The sequence below is a fragment of the Sceloporus occidentalis genome, unplaced genomic scaffold (genome assembly GCF_023333645.1).
Source record: "Sceloporus occidentalis isolate IW3139 unplaced genomic scaffold, rSceOcc1.0.p SCAF_152, whole genome shotgun sequence".
Taxonomy (NCBI): Eukaryota; Metazoa; Chordata; class Lepidosauria; order Squamata; family Phrynosomatidae; genus Sceloporus; species Sceloporus occidentalis.
In genome coordinates, this window is record NW_028317132.1 from 2,328,788 (window position 1) to 2,348,423 (window position 19,636).

Here is a 19,636-nt window from a genome sequence, read left to right on the forward strand (position 1 = left end):
ACTTCCGCTGGGGCTTCTATGGTGGAGCACCAGAAAGGTTATGTCACGCGGGTGCTCCACCATAGAAGCCCCGGCGGAAGTGCCGGAAGCAGAGGTTGTCTAAGTGCATTGCGCAGACGCCACGGCTGCCGGAGAGGAAACACTGGCCCAGCGGCTGGAACAGCATGTCCCGGCCTTGGGGTGACACGAACTGCACATCCCTGTGCTAAACCCCGGATATAGGCCACACCCCCACTTTAGGTCTTTAAAAAACCTAAAAGTGTGGCCTATATTTGGGCCAATACGGTATATATAGTATGTATGTATATACATTTTCCATATTATTTGCTCAGACTGCAGAGGCGTATATAGGGTATGGCAGCCATGGCACGTGCCATGGGCGCCATATCTAGGGGGGCGCCAGTGAGCGGCTTTTAAATGCCGCTCACGGGCATTTTTTATTTATTTTTTTATGCGGAGGAGAGGGGCGCCTAGCTCGGCGCCCCTCATTCTCCTCCAAGAGCCCTCTACCCCCGTCCCGGTGCCGGCATTTCATGCAGAGCGCCGCAATATGCCGGCATATTGCGGCGCTCTGCATGAAATGCCGGCACCAGCGAGCGGCTTTTAAACACTGATGCGGAGGAGAGAGAGGGGCGCCTAGAAACCGCTCGGCGCCCCTCGTTCTCCCCCGCATCAAAAAAAAAGAAGACAGCGTTTAAAAGCCGCTCGCTGGTGCCCGCTGCTTCACTGGTGGGCGCCGAAATATGACGTCATATTACGGCGCTCAGCAGTGAAGCAGCGGGCACCAGCGAGCGGTGCAGGGAGACAGCAGCATAGTGCTCCTGTCGCTGGACTTCAAGGTGAGAGAGGGGGTTAGAAATTGATGAGGGAGGGAGTTAAAAAGTGATGAGGGAGGGAGGGGGTTAAAAAGTGATGAGGGAGGGAGAGGGGGTAGATATAAGTAAAGAGTGTGCATTAATGTGTGGATGCATTGAGTGAATGAGAGAGAGCATGAGTTAATGTGTGGATGAATTGTCTGAATGATGGAGAGCATGAGTTAATATGTGGATGAGTTCAACTCATCCACACATTAACTCATGCTCTCCCTCATTCAGACAATTCATCCACACATTAACTCATGCTCTCCCTCATTCAGACAACTCTGTCTGTTGTCTGAATGAGGGAGAGCATGAGTTAATGTGTGGATGAATTGTCTGAATGAGGGAGAGCATGAGTTAATGTGTTGATGCATTGAGTGAATGAGGGAGAGCATGAGTTAATGTGTGGATGAATTGTCTGAATGAGGGAGAGCATGAGTTAATGTGTGGATGCATTGAGTGAATGAGGGAGTGCATGAGTTAATGTGTGGATGAGTTGTCTGAATTAAAGTGTGAATTAGTGAGTGACTGTAAAAGTGTTTGTGTATCATAGATGTATAATTGTGGAAGGGCAAAGATGGCACTAGCAGGAGGTTTGAGCCTTGGGGACCAAGATGGCACAGGCAGGGTGTATATGGGACAAAAATGGCACTGGCCGGACTGTTTGGGGACAAAGTTGACTTGTGCTGGGCTATTTGGGGACAAAGATTGCAAATCTTATGTGTGTAATCTGGGTGCTGGCCAGGTTCTATGTGGGCAGTGTGGACGCCAGGGCTGGCTTTGGGGTGTGCAACCTGTGATCTATGTCTGTAATTTAGGGGGTTTTAAATATACCTTTAATGCCGTGTTTTTATGTGAATTCCAATTGATCTGTACCTGCAAAGCTGGGTTTTTGTGTTATTCTGTAGATCCATATCTGCTATGCTATGTTTCCATACATTATTTATGTGTACCTGCAAATACAGGGTTAATATGTCTTATTCAGTTGATCTATACCTGCGAAGCTACGTTTCATATATTATTATTGTATACCTGCAAATACAGGATTTGTATGTCTGATTCTGTTTATTTGATATATACCTTCAGTGCTGAGATCAGAAGTGAATTTCAATTGATCTGGGTTTGTGTGTTGATCTATACCTGCTATCGGCAGCAGGGACTAATATTTATATATATATGGGCAGCAGGGGCTAGTAAATGGGTTTTAGATATTTGGACAGGGGCGCAATTTCAGTGCTTGCCATAGGCGCTATTTTCAGTAGATACGCCTCTGTCTGACTGTTTATGCTGGAAAAATGTAATCTCATTTCCATTATTGCTTGTACTCCCCTACCCACCTGCTAAAAATATTGTTTTGCATCAATGTTCCTTGAAATATTTTTAAGAACTGCAATTAAATAGAATTATTAAAGCATCAACTGTTGCCAATGGAGGGGGATGATTTTAGTTCAATATGGATTGATAATGATAGAAATCATGATGGGGTGTAATATTACGATTATGGTGTTGGCAGCATCATGCTGTGGGGTGTTTTTCATCGGCAGGGACTGGGAAACTGGTCAGGAATGGAGGAATGATGGATGGCACTAAAATCAGGGAGATTCTCGAGGGAAACCTATTTCAGTCTTTCAGAGTTTTGAGACTGTGACAGAGGTTAACATTCCACCAGGAAAATTACGCTAAGCATACTGCTAAAGCAACACTCAAGTGGTCTAATTGTCTTAGAATGGTCAAGTCAAAGCCCAGACCTCAATCCAACTGAGAATCTGTGGTCTGACTTAAAGATTTCTGTACATCAGCGGAACCAATCCAACTTGAAGGAGCTGGCACAGTTTTGCCTTGAACAATGGGCAAAGATGCCAGTGGCTAGATGTGCCAAGCTTATAGAGATGTACCCCAAGAGACTTGCAGCTGTAATTGCTGCAAAAGGTGGCTCTACAAAGTATTGACTTGGGAGGGGTGAATAGTTATGCATGCTCATCTTCAAAGTGGTAGGCATGTTGTGTAAATCAAGTGATATAAATCCCCAAGAAATCCATTTTAATTCAAGGTTGTAATGCACCAAAATAGGAAAAATGCCAAGGAGGGTGAACACATTGGCAAGGCACTGTACATACATACATACACACAAACACAGCCACGTCAACACCATACAGTTCCACATAATTGCATGCACATGACCTCTGATATATGTCACTGCCAAACACCCAATAAGTGTTCAGAAACATTAATTGAGTTAAGTGATAACATCCACGCATAAAAAGCCACATGTGGGAGTTGTTTATTTTCCATTGATGTTACATATAACACAGCCCTTGATGATCAATACATGCCAAGATCACAAACCTCCCTTGATCAATCTGTATAATAACAAGATATATATATATATATTTTGGAGGTTTTGGTGCTGTGGATGCATGCATGGAGTACGCCATTTTTTTTTAGTATTTAAGATTGAAATACAATCAAATATCATACAGCCAAAAAAAGTATAAAACATTAAACAATGTAACATAACTCTTACCAGAACTAATAAAGGTTGTGCTCTCTTATCTAAATTAAAAAATAAGTGAATAAGTGAAGCACAAATCAAATATAAATGTGATAGAGTGAAGTGCAGCTAATAATCAGAAATAAAAATTTCTATAATTGTTAGCAATAAACGAAATACACAAAAGTGATTGCGCACATAAACCCAAAAGAAAAAAAAGGAATACTCCCCGAATGCTTTACTTTAAACTGCACCTAAAACCGAATCCGAGGATACAATCAGAACTGGGTTTATTGAGGACAGCACAGATATTTATACACAAAACATAATAGGATTAGGAGTATAATCTCATCAATTCTATGGCCAGTAATGCCCACTGGATCACTCATTGTCATTTTCAGGACAACTACAGCACTGTATTCGGCTACGCCTTGGCGGGCTACGGTGCTATTACATCAAGGAGACCGAACCAGTTCCCGCTTCTCTTCCTCGCCAGTATCGTCTAGCGCTAGGAGCGGTTAACCCTTGCGGTTCCGGGAGGAAGCCACAAAGAACTGACGGATGTACCCATCTGGGGTACCCGAGGCCGTCACAGCCATAAACCTTTCCTGCCACTTCTTTCGCTTCCTAGACATGTAGGAAATGATATGTCACCTGATTACTACTTTGGCCATTTCTCAAAAGAGGAGATGTCATCTCCATGCATCAGGTTATTGTCTAAGTAGTTCCCCCTTGTAGTCTGGGGTTCTTGTTTAGATAGGTGTGCTAAACCCATCTTTTTGTTCTACTCTCGGAGGCGTGTAATTTTAGAGTCATTTCCACCAGGTCATGGTCTGAGAGATATACTGTATATTGTGTATTTTAACTAGGGCTGCAACTAACGATTATTTTCATAATCGATTAGTTGGCCGATTATTTTTTCGATTAATCGATTAATCGGATAAAAAAATGAATGTACATTTTTCATTTATTTAAAATAATTTAATAAACAAATGATGTTAAATACAAACGCAGAATAAAAAAAAAAACTGATAAAATGCATTTCTTGTCTTTATTTCCCAACCATCCCACCCAATTTATGCACATTTGAGCACAGGCTTGCCACGCTGCCTCACAGACATGCCACTCCACACTGCCTCCCACATATACCACTCCACGCTGCCTCTCACATATACCACTCCACGCTGCCTCCCACATATACCACTCCACGCTGCCTCCCACATATTCCACTCCACGCTGCCTCCCACATATGCCATGCTGCCTCCCACATATTCCACTCCACGCTGCCTCTCACATATTCCACTCCACTCTACCCCCACATATGCCACTGTGTCTGATACGCCTTATACCCCCTGATACACCACTCCATCCTCCCCAGACATGCCACACTGCCTCCCAGACATGCCACGCTGCCCTCCCCACATATGCCTTATATACCGTATATGCCTTATACCCCCAGATATGTCTCTCCATCCTCCCCAGATATGCCTTATACCCCCAGTTATCTCATAGTCCCCTCAGAGTCACAGACCCGTTCGCATCACACTGACACCATACTTTTATAAATAAGTACTGGGTTAATCTTCACTGCCCCCAGGATTTAGATTCCCCTTAGTCTGCCCCCCTTTACCTCTAACTGCGCCTTAAGTTAACTTTATTAAATTAACCCTCAGTCCTCATCATTAAATTAACACTAAACACCCCATTAACCATAACTACCCCTAAATTAACTCTAAATACCCCATCAAACACAACTACCCTAAATTAACCCTAAACATCCCATTAACCACAGCATCCCCTAAATTAACCCTAAAGACCCCCATCAACCACAACAGCCCCTAAATTAACCCTAAACACCCCATTAACCACAACTGCCTCAAATTAACCCCAAACACCCCATTAACCACAGCTGCTCCTATATTAACCCTAAACACCCCATTAACCATAACTGCCCCTAAATTAACCCTAAACACCCCATTAACCATAGCTGCCCCTAAACACCCCATTAACCATAACTTCCCCTAAATTAACCCTAGACACCCCATTAACCATAACTGCCCCTAAATAAACCCCCACCTCCCCTAACTTTCAGCAGCCCAAATATTAATGTTATACTTACAGTTAGATGAGTGTCACAGCCATGTGGTTCTGGCCTTCTGGGAGAAGGAAGGGGGCGGGGCCAGTTGTCACAGTGATTACAGGGAGGGACTGGTAAGTAGGAGCTGCTGCTGTGAGTCAGACTAAACGGATTATATAATGAGGGGTATTTTTCAGAGCGTTTGCTCGGAAAAAACCCTCATTTTATAATCGATAAAAATCGATTCAACTAATCGATAATGAAATTCGTTGGCAACGATTTTCATTATCGATTATTATCGATTTTATCGATTAGTTGTTGCAGCCCTAATTTTAACCTTGATCATGTGTGGCGGACGCTGGGGAGTGGCCAAACAATGTTATCCTCATTAAGGTGTTATGTAAGATGGACATAAATATAAAGTCCTTGGCTGTATGGTTCAGGAAGCACTGTAGATAAACTAATTGTAAATTGTCTGTGAGGAGTGCAATGCTTTCATCCTGTGGTAACAGTTTGGGTCTGCAGTCCACGTCTATCTAGCACTCGATCTTGCGATGCATTGAAGTCTCCTCCCATGATGATCCTGCGGACTGAATATTCAGAGATACATTCTAGTAAACCACAATAGAAGGAATCATTTGGTGAGTAAGGACCATATAAATGAATTAACAAATTGTTACGGAAGGCTCTGCCTTGGGCTCCTCAGACCCAGATTTTGGGCACCTTCATTTTGGGAGTGGGTTTATGTGTTGTGTTTTACTCTCCATTGAGTCAGGAGCAGTGGCATCTCCAGCTTTCATATTTAGGGGGGGGCACTTGGGGGGACAGGGACCAAAGTAGGGGGCACTTATAAAATGCTACATATACACTATATATATTGGAATTCACATAAAAACTCAGCATTAAAACACCCTAAATTACAGGCATAGATCACAGGTCGCAAACCCCAAAGCCAGCCCTGGTGTCCACATTTCCCACATAGAACCTGACCAGCACCGAAATTACACACACATAGGACATGCCATCTTTGTCCCCAAACAGCCCAGCATGTGTCAACATTGTCCCCAAACAGCCGAGCGTACGCCATCTTTGTCCCATAAACACGTTACCTGTGCCATCTTTGTCCCATTAACACCCTACCTGTGCCATCTTTGTCCCATAAACACCCTGCCTGTGCCATCTTGGTCCCCAATGCTTAAACACCCTGCTTATACCAGATGTCTTTTTGACAAATCAATTATACACCTATCATTCACACAAACACTTTTGCAGTCACTCACTAATTCACTTTTGTGACGGTTCCTAGGGTCCCGGAGCTTTGCTGGACTCTAGGATGTCCATATTTTCATGGATTGTGCCCCTCAGTTAATGTTATCCAGTGACAGGAAAAGCTTTATTGCGTTATTACTAAAAAAAATTATATTATTGCCTTATTTTGTAAAAGTTTGCACACAGCACACAAGGTCTGAGAGATAATCTAATCAAGATAATATGTGCTCTTTATCTCTGAGATGCCAGTGTCCTGTTGTATTGTTCCTTCCCCCCTTGTGGTGTCCCTTCCTATAAAATGCGACACTTGTCCCCTAATAAACATTTATTCCTTTTTTGTATCTAAAGACTAGTCTTGCCTGGTTATTTGGATTACTTTGCTTGGGGATATCACCTACGGATTGCGATAGCTTATCGTCCTGAAGGGAGAAGTCGCTCTAGGTCAAAAGGGACAACCTGAGGTCCCTGGTCGGTCTGTCACAACTTTCATTCACACAATTCATTCACACAACCATTTATTCTTTTAATCTTTCACACAAATTTTTTACACATATTCATTAATACATTCTCACAAATGTATTAATTCTGTCAATCATTCACACAATTCATCCACACATTAATTCATTTATTATCTCACTCATTCACACAATGCATTTACACATTAATCCATTCATTCTCTCTCTCATTCTGACTCTTTATGGTTTCACCTCGACATTGCTGCTGTCTGATGCTTTGGGTCATGCCTTTTCATGACAGAACACGCGCTGAATATGCTAAGCTATGGCTAGCCACACCACCAAAGCAGCTCCAGTGCAGCGACATCCCTCTTCTCTCTACAATGCTGGTTCTGTCTGGTGCTGAAGGGGTTAACTTCTGGTGTCCCTGCAGGAGGAAGCGTAGTTTGACTGGAGTACTATGTCGGAGTATAGGGCGTCCAGTCACACAAATACTCATTGTTGTCTATTATTAAATGCAAAAGTATATATCTGCCCTGTGAATCAAGGACTGACTTCTTAATAGAGTATTGGAGAGAGTTATTAAAGAGGAACTCCACTCCTCTAGAGTTCGATCTAAATCATGCAGATATTCATTCTTTAACCCACTCATTCTTTAATGTCTGCGCCCCCCCTCCATGTCCAAGTGTGCTGCTTTAATCTATGCAAGACTTACGTCATTTAATTATAATTTCCTTGTAGCAATCCTTGCTGAAGAGGTACAGCACAGGTGAAATACTGAATACCAGAGTGGGAAGAGGTAATGACGGTAGAAGAGAGACGTGGGTCATGACAGGAACAAAGAGGGCAGATAGGGGTGTATTTGGATAGTAGGTTAGAGATATAAGAGGGTGCAGAGTTGTTAAGTGGTCTGTAGTTCAGGGTCAGGATTTTAAATTTGATTCTGAAGGGTATGGGGAGCCAATGGAGTGATTGGCACAGTGAGTAGTGAGGAATGTGCAAATTCGGGAGATATTTTTCAGGTGAAGGCAACACAATTTTGTGAGGGATGAAAGAGAGGGCAAGTGTGACACCAAGGCAGCAAATTCTTACAGCTGATTGGATAGTGACAATGTCAACAGTGATAGAGATGTCAGGAGTTGTGGACAGAGGGGATGGTGGGATAACCAAAGGTTAATTTCTGAACTTCAGATAATGCGCTAATTCAGATAATGTGATGCCGTCCATCAGCAAGGCAGGTTAGAAGAGATGGTGAAAGGTTGTGTGAGGAGATATAGATTAGAGTGTCATCTGCATATAGGTGGTATTTGAAGCCAAAGGAAGATATGAGTTGTCCAATTGAAGAGATATAGTTGAAGAATTGTAGAGGCCAAAGAACTGACCACCAACAGATAGCGGAAGGTGAAAAAGTTTTTAAGTGGAGGAAAGAGCTGTGTTACGGATGCCATGGGCATGAAGCAACATTGAGATCAGCATCAGGGGCCATGTCTGGCCCCTCTCCGGGGCATCAATGTCCTCCATACGCTGTATGGTGGCAGACACCCTTTTTAAAAGAGTTTAGAAAGCGATCGTAAACTTCAATGGTGTAGCAGAAATGCCTCGAGGCATTCAGTAACACCAAACACCCACCCCAGGAAGTGCTCGCAAGATGGCGGCGAGTCCTTTAAAAAAATAAAGAAGTTTCCAAAATTTCCAAAAAGGTCTCTCCAGACGCTCTTGAAAACTATGCAAGTCAATGGAGCCCAGCTTTCTTATCACAATATGATTAGTAAAATAAATTTTAAAAAAAATAACAAACAAAAATAAAAATATTAATGTTTTTAACCCCTTCGTGACAAAGGCTGATTTTACTTTTTGTACCCTTCATGACAATGGCCGTTTTAACATTTCTGCGCTGCTCGTGTTTAGCTGTAATTTTCTTCTTTCCTGTTTACTGAACCCACACACATTAGATATTGTTTTTTTCAGGACAAGAAGGGCTTTCTTTAGATGACATTGTTTTGATTGTATCATATTATTTACTATTAAAAAAAGTATAAAATATGGTGAAAAATGTAGAAAAAAATGTTTCAACTTTTAGTTGAAAAATCTTTTACTCATCTATAAAAGGTAATAAAAAAACCTGCTAAATAGATTCTACTGTTTGTCCTGAGTTTAGAAATACCCAATGTTTTTATGTTTTTTTTGCTTTTTTCTGCATGTTATGGAGCAATAAGTACAGGTAGCGTTTTGCTATCAAAGCCATTTTTTCCAAATCTGGTAATTCTTCCCTCCATGTGCCATTTCGGGTATCTTTGAAGCCGGCCAATGCAATTTACCCCATCAAATGATATATTTTTGAAAACTAGACAGCCCAGGGTATTCCAAATGCTGGTATTTTAACCCTTTCCAAGCACTTATTCTACCATCAGCCTTTGTCAAACTTTATGGTAGTAATTTTTTTGCATTTGTTTTTTCACACACATTTTACTTTAGGTATGAATAAACAGGTTCTGGTATATGTCACTATCATAAAACACCCCAATTTGTGTTTAGCAACATCTCCTGAGTACAGCGATACCTCACATGAATGATTTTGCCTGGCTGTTTGGGGGCAAAAGGGCCACATTTGGGGCATGCACATTTTTCAATGTTGAACTTTGGCATTTGGGGATCCACTGCCCATGCCCTATTTGGTACATTTTTGAGCCGGGCTATTGCAGTGTGCCCAATAAAGCTATATATTTTTGAAAACTAGACACCCCAGGGTATTTCAAATGCTAGTATTTTAACTCTTTCCATGCACCATATCTACCACCAGTCTTTGTCAAACTTTGTGGTAGTCATTTTTTTGCATTTGTTTTGTCACACACATTTTACTTCAGGTATGAATTAAAAAGTTCTCGTATATGTCACTATTTTGGCATCATTATTTAACCTTAAACACTCGCCAAAATTATACTCTAAATGTGTGGAATTAATGAGAACTAGAGAAGGACATAATTCTATAAAATCATATACAGTCAGATGGGAAAAAGATCTAAATTGCGCACTGTCACACCAACTTGTGTAGTGCATACATGGACTTGCTACTTGGTAGAGATGGTATGGCCAATTTCAGTATGAGAGGGGTTAATTTGATTGTACAGTCATGTGGTGCCAAAAGGTCTTGTGAGATAAATGTGTCCTTTGAAGCTCGGACTCCAACCGGGGCCTTCTACAGGGTGTTAGGTCCTGCAGTGGAGCTGCCGTTTTGTCTAGGTTCAAATGTAGACGACCATATGCCTGTTTCCCCCTCATAATACTGGATTCTTTGATATGCTAAGTGACCACTAGCAGTCAGGAAAACCATCTCATATCCAGGTCATATCCAACACATATCAATAATAACTCATATATTCATTATCATACCTCCTTGTGTGCATACCTAGAACGGGGAAAGCGCAGCCTACAAAAAGAGTACAAACATGACAGCGCAACGTAAACGGTTTGGAAGGAATTGTGAAGTCTATGATGGTCAGTCATATGTAACAAGTGTGACATATCTATGGACTTCACAATTTACAGGAAATTCATAAATGCATGAATTATGGCTGTGGCGAGCACAGGAGGGACGATAAAATGAAAATAAGTTATTTTGACGGATATGTTTCCACTACTCAAGGGGGAGGTCAATTATGGTACACCTTCCCTCTGCTTATACCACCTCTGGGCCGGCTTGGAAACTCGAGATGAACTGGGAAAGAGTATAAAGTTAGTGAAAGAAGATTGGTCAGTGTGCTTACTAGGGGCCAAGATCTAATTTTGAGTAAGTCGCCATCTTTCCTTGCCGGAGCCCTACGGACAGAAAAACTGTTACTTGACCATTCAGTGAGTAGTTAGGTTTTCTGTAATTTTCTCCTTTTTATTTTTATCTGTTCGTGTAAATCTGTTTATCATCTTTTTTGTATGCACTGTGATTTTTTTATTCATAATAAATATTCCTTTATTAAGTTCTGCCTTTGTCTGGTAAAGACTTGCGTTACCTGAAGAGACTGTTTTATTGGTAATTTTAAATCACATAATTTTTTGTGTTAAAATATACTGTGTGGGTTTTTATAGTCTGATTCACTTGGGGTACCAAGACACCCCATTTCTAAATTGTCTTGGTGGCGGCAGCGTTATTTTGATATTTGTTATATCATTATAGTTAATTGCGGGTGGTATTAAGGGTGGATATTTGTATTTTTATCACTATTTTCGGTCTAGGGCAGACAGATAGTGAATTTTAACCCTTTTACCACCAGAACCAAGTCACGCGCACGCTTGGAGTAGAGTGCGTTCGTGACACGCACTCCCAACAAAGGACTGGTTAAGTGCGTTTAGAAGATTGCCACCTATGGTGCATGATATATCCTTATTGGAGACACAGTTTAAGGTTGTATATAGGTTGTATATGGTCCCGACTAGAGTTGCGGATATTTACCACACTACTTCGAGACTGTGTTGGAGATGTGGACTGTTGGAGGGATCTTACCTCCATATTTGGTGGTCCTGCTCAAAGGTTTCCAAACTTTGGGGAAAAACCCTCGATTGTCTTAAAAGAGTGGCTAATATAGAGGTACCTAATTCCCCAGCATCACTTCTGCTACACATAGGTTGGCCGACTCTGTCTTCTGTGCAGTTAAACTTAACAAGGCACCTATGCTTAGCAGTCAAAAGAATAATAGCGAAACAATGGAAACAAGATAAAGATTTTAACTGGGTTCTGGTGGAAAACCAACTGAAATACCAACTTACGATGGAAAGAGAAGTTTCTCGACTCCACTCTTCTAACGTTAAGAAAACTATAATTTGGGATAAATGTCTCCAAATAATGTTTCCATAGATTGTTGAGATCAGCTGATAACCAAATAGACTTACCTCTTAATTAAATGTCAGTTTATTAACATCAGTTTTTTCCATATAGAATGTTTTTTACTGAATTCAGGCATCAGACGATTAGTAAATAGACTTACCTCTTATTAAAATGTCAGTTTACCTACATCAGCTTTTTCCTCGTACTCATCTCCAACCTGGATTGTATAAAATTATTATTTTTCTTTTTCTTTTTTTTTTTTTTTTAGTTTGTTGTTTTTGCAGTGAACTAATAATATGTACTGTACTAGTTTTATCGGTCATTATTTGCCCGATTTAGTGCATTCATACTGATGTTATTTGTATTTTAGTTTGTTGTTGTTTGTTTTTTTTGTTAATTATAAAAGAAATAAAAAGTATAAAAAAAAATTAAAAAATATGTCACTATCACAAAACACCCCAATATGTGTTCAGCAACATCTCCTGAGTACAGCGATACCTCGCATGAATGATTTTGCCTGGCTGTTTGGGGGCAAAAGGGCCACATTTGGGACATGCGCATTTTTCAATGTTGAACTTTGGCATTTGGGGATCCACTGCCCATGCCCTATTTGGTACATCTTTGAGCCGGGCCATTTCAGTGTGCCCAACAAAACCATATATTTTTGAAAACTAGACACCCCAGGGTATTTTAAATGCTGGTATTTTAACTCTTTGCATGCACACATTTTACCACCAGCATTTTTTCAAAGTTTGCAGTAGTATTTTTGTGTGTGTATTTTTCCCACACACACCTACTTTATGTATGAATTTACAGCTCCTGGTATATGCTGCTGTCACACGACACCCCAATATGTGTTCAGCAACATCTCCTGAGTACAGTGATACCCCACATGCATGGGTTTGTCATTTTTGGGGGGAACTAAAATGCACAGGGGGAACTGTGCATTTTTCTAATTGGAAGTTAGATGTGTGGCCATCCTTCCCCCCGTGTTAATTGGGACCTTGTTGAACCCGGCCAATTCAATTTACCCCATCAAATCATACATTTTTTAAAAGTAGACACCCCATGGGCATTTAATATGCCAGTATTTTAACTCTTTCCATGCGAGAATTGTTTTAAGCTAATATGCTAATTTTAGGACTTGCTCACAAAAATATATTTTTTATATATATATATATATATTTTTTGCTTTTTTTTATTTTTTTAACATTTTTTTTCAACTTGAAGGTTCCCCTGACATCAGTGGGAAATTATTTTTACATTTTACTGGTTTTTTACTATTTTTTTTCTAATTATTATTAATTTTATTTTTAATTTATTTTTTCTAATCACACTGTGATTAGAAAGCTGTGCTCCATTGACTTGAATGGTTGACTGCAGTACCTATATTCAACCTGCAAGTGGAGCCAGAGTTCTCTAGAGGGTCAGGAGACCGTCTAGTGAACCTTTTCATCTTTATTTTTTTTTTTCCCGGGCCGCCGCCATCTTGCTGATGGCGAAGATCACCGGCAGCTGCGGTCCTGGCACGTCATTTGTCGTTATCGACTTGAATTTCCGTGACGTGCCCGGACCGGCAATTGTCATCAAGGGGTTAAAAAACGGTAACATGTAAAAATAATTTTCCACTGATGTCACCATCAGGGGAACCTATATATTAGCTAATTAGCACTATATCTTCAAACCATTCTCGCATGGAAAGAGTTAAAATATTGGCATGTCAAATGCCCATGGGGTGTCTACTTTTAAAAAATGTATGATTTGATGGGGTAAATTGCATTGGCCAGCTTCAAAGATACCCAAAAGAGCACATGGGGACAGAAAGCCCTTCTTGTCCTGAAAAAACCCAATATACCGTATTTGCTCGATTATAAGACGACCCCGATTATAAGACGACCCCCCAAAATCAAAATATTAATTTAGGAAAAAAACAAAAAGCCTGAATATAAGACGACCCTATAGGAAAAAAAGTTTTACCAGTAAATATTAATTCATGTAAATATATTTTTTAAATTTCCTTTTATTTGCCAACCTGCCCCCCCCCAGTTATGCCACTCTGCCCCCAGAAATGCTTTATACCCCCCCTATTTGCCACTCTGCCCCATGATATGCCTTATACCCCTATATGCCACTCTGGCATATAGGGGGTTAAAAGGCATATCATGGGGCTGAGTGGCATATAGGGGGTTAAAATGCATTTCTGGAGGTATATATGCATATCATGGGGCTGAGTGGCATATAGGGGGTTAAAATGCATTTCTGGAGGTCCAGAAATGCATTTTAACCCCCTATATGCCACTCAGCCCCATGATATGCCTTTTAACCCAGCATGTACTGGCTGCCTTGGCTTGATAGGAGTGTGATTGCTGCTAACAGCAATCACACTCCTATCAAGCCAAGGCAGCCAGTACATGCTGGAACCTGGGGATGATAGTAGTGGGATTACAGCCTCCCTATGCCATGCTACAACCCCCACCCCCCTTACACATCCATGCTATCACACACAAACACACATTCACAAACATTTAAATACTCATTCATTCCATTAATCACACATACTTCACACATTAATCACACATACTTACCCCAAAACCCTCCCCCACCCCCTTACCTGAACTGCAGATCTCTCACTCGAAGACTTCTGCAGGGGACCGGCTGTACCAGCAACTTCTCTGGCCCCGCCCCCAGAGGAGGGAGGGGGAGAAAGAGTTCTGTGAGGAAGCTACAAGCTTCCTGTCCTCCTGCTTCTAACGGAAGAGACGCTGCTCGCGACCGGTAAGCAGCATGGCCCCAGCCATTTTTTTGGGGTCTGATTAGAAGACGACCCCGATTATAAGACGAGGGGTATTTTTCAGAGCATTTGCTCTGGAAAAAACCTCGTCTTATAATCGAGCAAATACGGTATAACTTGTGTGGGTTCAGTAAACGGGAAAGAAGAAAATTCCAGCTAAACACGAGCACTGTAGAAATGTAGAAAGGTACAAAAAATAAAATCAGTAATTGTCACGAAGGGGTTAAACAGATGAAGCTGTCCTCCTCCGTTATGTGAAGCTGGTAACATCGAACTACAAGTGGATTACATAGAGGGTGTTTACTCTCTCATCTTGCTGTTTCTTTGAGTTCGGTTCCTGTACACTGCAATACCCAGAAATGATCATGGAGGGAGTCTGGAAAATAGTAGCGCAGAGAGAGAGAACTGGAGTCAAGCTATCAGACAGTTTCAAATCAGTGGTCATGCCATCAGACGCTTTTTCTTAAGATTAGCAAAAGGTGCCTTAGACCTGGAAATGTGATAATAATCATATAATGTTACAATTTTTAGTGGATTTTGCAGAGTTCTCACACAAATATTTCTCCCTGCAAAATTAGATACGTTTATTAAACAAATTAAAGGTAAATATCCGCTCATTTCTTGCAAATTACCTTTTATAACATTTCTGCATCTTTTACAAAATTCGACCGTTGGACCAACACATTTACACTGCACATATCTCACACACACACCCCTATATAATATCTTACAATATGGTGCATTTTTACTGTGGAAATTTAAAGATATAGCACCCCAAATAGCAGTGCGGTACATGATAAATGTCATATTTCAACATTCTACATGGAATTAAAAAAAATTCCCCCATTGGACCAATACAGTTACACTGCAGATATCTCAAACACATGCCCCTCTATTATTTCTGAGAATATGGTGCATTTTTACTGTGGAAATTTAAAGCTATAGCGCCCCAAATATCATGCCAGTAGACAGCAACTGGGATTTTTCAGCATTCTACAGAGGGTTAAAATAAATTCCCCCATTGGACCAATACAGTTACACTGCAGATATCTCAAACACATGCCCCTCTACTATTTCTGAGAATATGGTGCATTTTTACTGCGGAAATTTAAAGCTATAGCGCCCCAAATATCATCCCAGTAGACAGCAACTGGCATTTTTCAGCATTCTACAGAGGGTTAAAAAAAATTCCCCCATTGGACCAATACAGTTACACTGCAGATAACTCAAACACATGCCCCTCTATTATTTCTGAGAGTATGGTGCATTTTTACTGTGGAAATTTAAAGCTATAGCGCCCCAAATATCATCCCAGTAGACAGCAACTGGCATTTTTCAGCATTCTACAGAGGGTTAAAAAAAAATTCCCCATTGGACCAATACAGTTACACTGCACATATCTCAAACACAACCCCCTCTATTATTTCTGAGAATATGGTGCATTTTTACTTTGGAAATTTAAAGCTATAGTGCCCCAAATATCATCCCAGTAGACAGCAACTGGCATTTTTCAGCAATCTACAGAGGGTTAAAAAAAATTCCCCCATTGGACCAATACAGTTACACTGCAGATATCTTAAACACAACCCCCTCTATTATTTCTGAGAATATGGTGCATTTTTACTGTGGAAATTTAAAGCTATAGCGCCCCAAATATCATCCCAGTAGACATCAACTGGCATTTTTCAGCATTCTACAGAGGGTTAAAAAAAATTCCCCCATTGGACCAATACAGTTACACTGCAGATATCTGAAACACATGCCCCTCTATTATTTCTGAGAATATGGTGCATTTTTACTGTGGAAATTTAAAGCTATAGCACCCCAAATATCATCCCAGTAGACAGCAACTGGCATTTTTCAGCATTCTACAGAGGGTTAAAAAAAATTCCCCCATTGGACCAATACAGTTACACTGCAGATATCTCAAACACATGCCCCTCTATTATTTCTGAGAATATGGTGCATTTTTCCTGTGGAAATTTAAAGCTATAGCGCCCCAAATATCATCCCAGTAGACAGCAACTGGCATTTTTCAGCATTCTACAGAGGGTTAAAAAAAAAATCCCCATTGGACCAATACAGTTACACTGCAGATATCTCAAACACATGCCCCTCTATTATTTCTGAGAATATGGTGCATTTTTACTGTGGAAATTTAAAGCTATAGCGCCCCAAATATCATCCCAGTAGACAGCAACTGGCATTTTTCAGCATTCTACAGAGGGTTAAAAAAAATGCCCCCATTGGCCCAATACAGTTACACTGCAGATATCTCAAACACATGCCCCTCTATTATTTCTGAGAATATGGTGCATTTTTACTGTGGAAATTTAAAGCTATAGCGCCCCAAATATCATCCCAGTAGACAACAACTGGCATTTTTCAGCATTCTACAGAGGGTTAAAAAAAAATTCCCCATTGGACCAATACAGTTACACTGCAGATATCTCAAACACATGCCCCTCTATTATTTCTGAGAATATGGTGCATTTTTACTGTGGAAATGTAAAGCTATAGCGCCCCAAATATCATCCCAGTAGACAGCAACTGGCATTTTTCAACATTCTACAGAGAGTTAAAAAAAAATTCCCAATTGGACCAATACAGTTACACTGCACATATCTCAAACACAACCCCCTCTATTATTTCTGATAATATGGTGCATTTTTACTGTGGAAATTTAAAGCTATAGCGCCCCAAATATCATGCCAGTAGACAGCAACTGGCATTTTTCAGCATTCTACAGAGGGTTAAAAAAAATTCCCCCATTGGACCAATACAGTTACACTGCAGATATCTTAAACACAACCCCCTCTATTATTTCTGAGAGTATGGTGCATTTTTACTGTGGAAATTTAAAGCTATAGCGCCCCAAATATCATCCCAGTAGACAGCAACTGGCATTTTTCAGCATTCTACAGAGGGTTAAAAAAAATTCCCCCATTGGACCAATACAGTTACACTGCAGATATCTCAAACACAACCCCCTCTATTATTTCTGAGAGTATGGTGCATTTTTACTGTGGAAATTTAAAGCTATAGCGCCCCAAATATCATCCCAGTAGACAGCAACTGGCATTTTTCAGCAATCTACAGAGGGTTAAAAAAAATTCCCCCATTGGACCAATACAGTTACACTGCAGATATCTCAAACACAACCCCCTCTATTATTTCTGAGATTATGGTGTATTTTTACTGTGGAAATTTAAAGCTATAGCGCCCCAAAGATCATCCCAGGAGACAGCAACTGGCATTTTTCAGCATTCTACAGAGAGTTAAAAAAAAATTCCCCATTGGACCAATATAGTTACACTGCAGATATCTCAAACACATGCCCCTCTATTATTTCTGAGAATATGGTGCATTTTTACTGTGGAAATTTAAAGCTATAGCGCCCCAAATATCATCCCAGTAGACAGCAACTGGCATTTTTCAGCATTCTACAGAGGGTTAAAAAAAATTCCCCCATTGGACCAATACAGTTACACTGCACATATCTCAAACACATGACCCTCTATTATTTCTGAGAATATGGTGCATTTTTACTGTGGAAATTTAAAGCTATAGCGCCCCAAATATCATCCCAGTAGACAGCAACTGACATTTTTCAGCATTCTACAGAGGGTTAAAAAAAATTCCCCCATTGGACCAATACAGTTACACTGCAGATATCTCAAACACAACCCCCTCTATTATTTCTGAGATTATGGTGTATTTTTACTGTGGAAATTTAAAGCTATAGCGCCCCAAAGATCATCCCAGGAGACAGCAACTGGCATTTTTCAGCATTCTACAGAGAGTTAAAAAAAAATTCCCCAATGGACCAATACAGTTACACTGCAGATATCTCAAACACATGCCCCTCTATTATTTCTGAGAATATGGTGCATTTTTACTGTGGAAATTTAAAGCTATAGCGCCCCAAATATCATCCCAGTAGACAGCAACTGGCATTTTTCAGCATTCTACAGAGGGTTAAAAAAAATTCCCCCATTGGACCAATACAGTTACACTGCAGATATCTCAAACACAACCCCCTCTATTATTTCTGAGAAAATGGTGCATTTTTACTGTGGAAATTTAAAGCTATAGCGCCCCAAATATCATCCCAGTAGACAGCAACTGGCATTTTTCAGCATTCTACAGAGGGTTAAAAAAAAATTCCCCATTGGACCAATACAGTTACACTGCACATATCTCAAACACATGCCCCTCTATTATTTCTGAGAATATGGTGCATTTTTACTGTGGAAATTTAAAGCTATAGCGCCCCAAATATCATCCCAGTAGACAGCAACTGGCATTTTTCAGCATTCTACAGAGGGTTAAAAAAAATTCCCCCATTGGACCAATATAGTTACACTGCAGATATATCAAACACATGCCCCTCTATTATTTCTGAGAATATGGTGCATTTTTACTGTGGAAATTTAAAGCTATAGCACCCCAAATATCATCCCAGTAGACAGCAACTGGCATTTTTCAGCATTCTAGAGGGTTAAAAAAAATTTCCCCATTGGACCAATACAGGTACACTGCAGATATCTCAAACACATGCCCTTCTATTATTTCTGAGAATATGGTGCATTTTTACTGTGGAAATGTAAAGCTATAGCGCCCCAAATATCATCCCAGTAGACAGCAACTGGCATTTTTCAACATTCTACAGAGGGTTAAAAAAAATTCCCCCATTGGACCAAAACAGTTACACTGCAGATATCTCAAACACACCCCCCTCTATTATTTCTGAGAATATGGTGCATTTTTACTGTGGAAATTTAAAGCTATAGCGCCCCAAATATCATCCCAGTAGACAGCAACTGGCATTTTTCAGCATTCTACAGAGGGTTAAAAAAAATTCCCCATTGGACCAATAC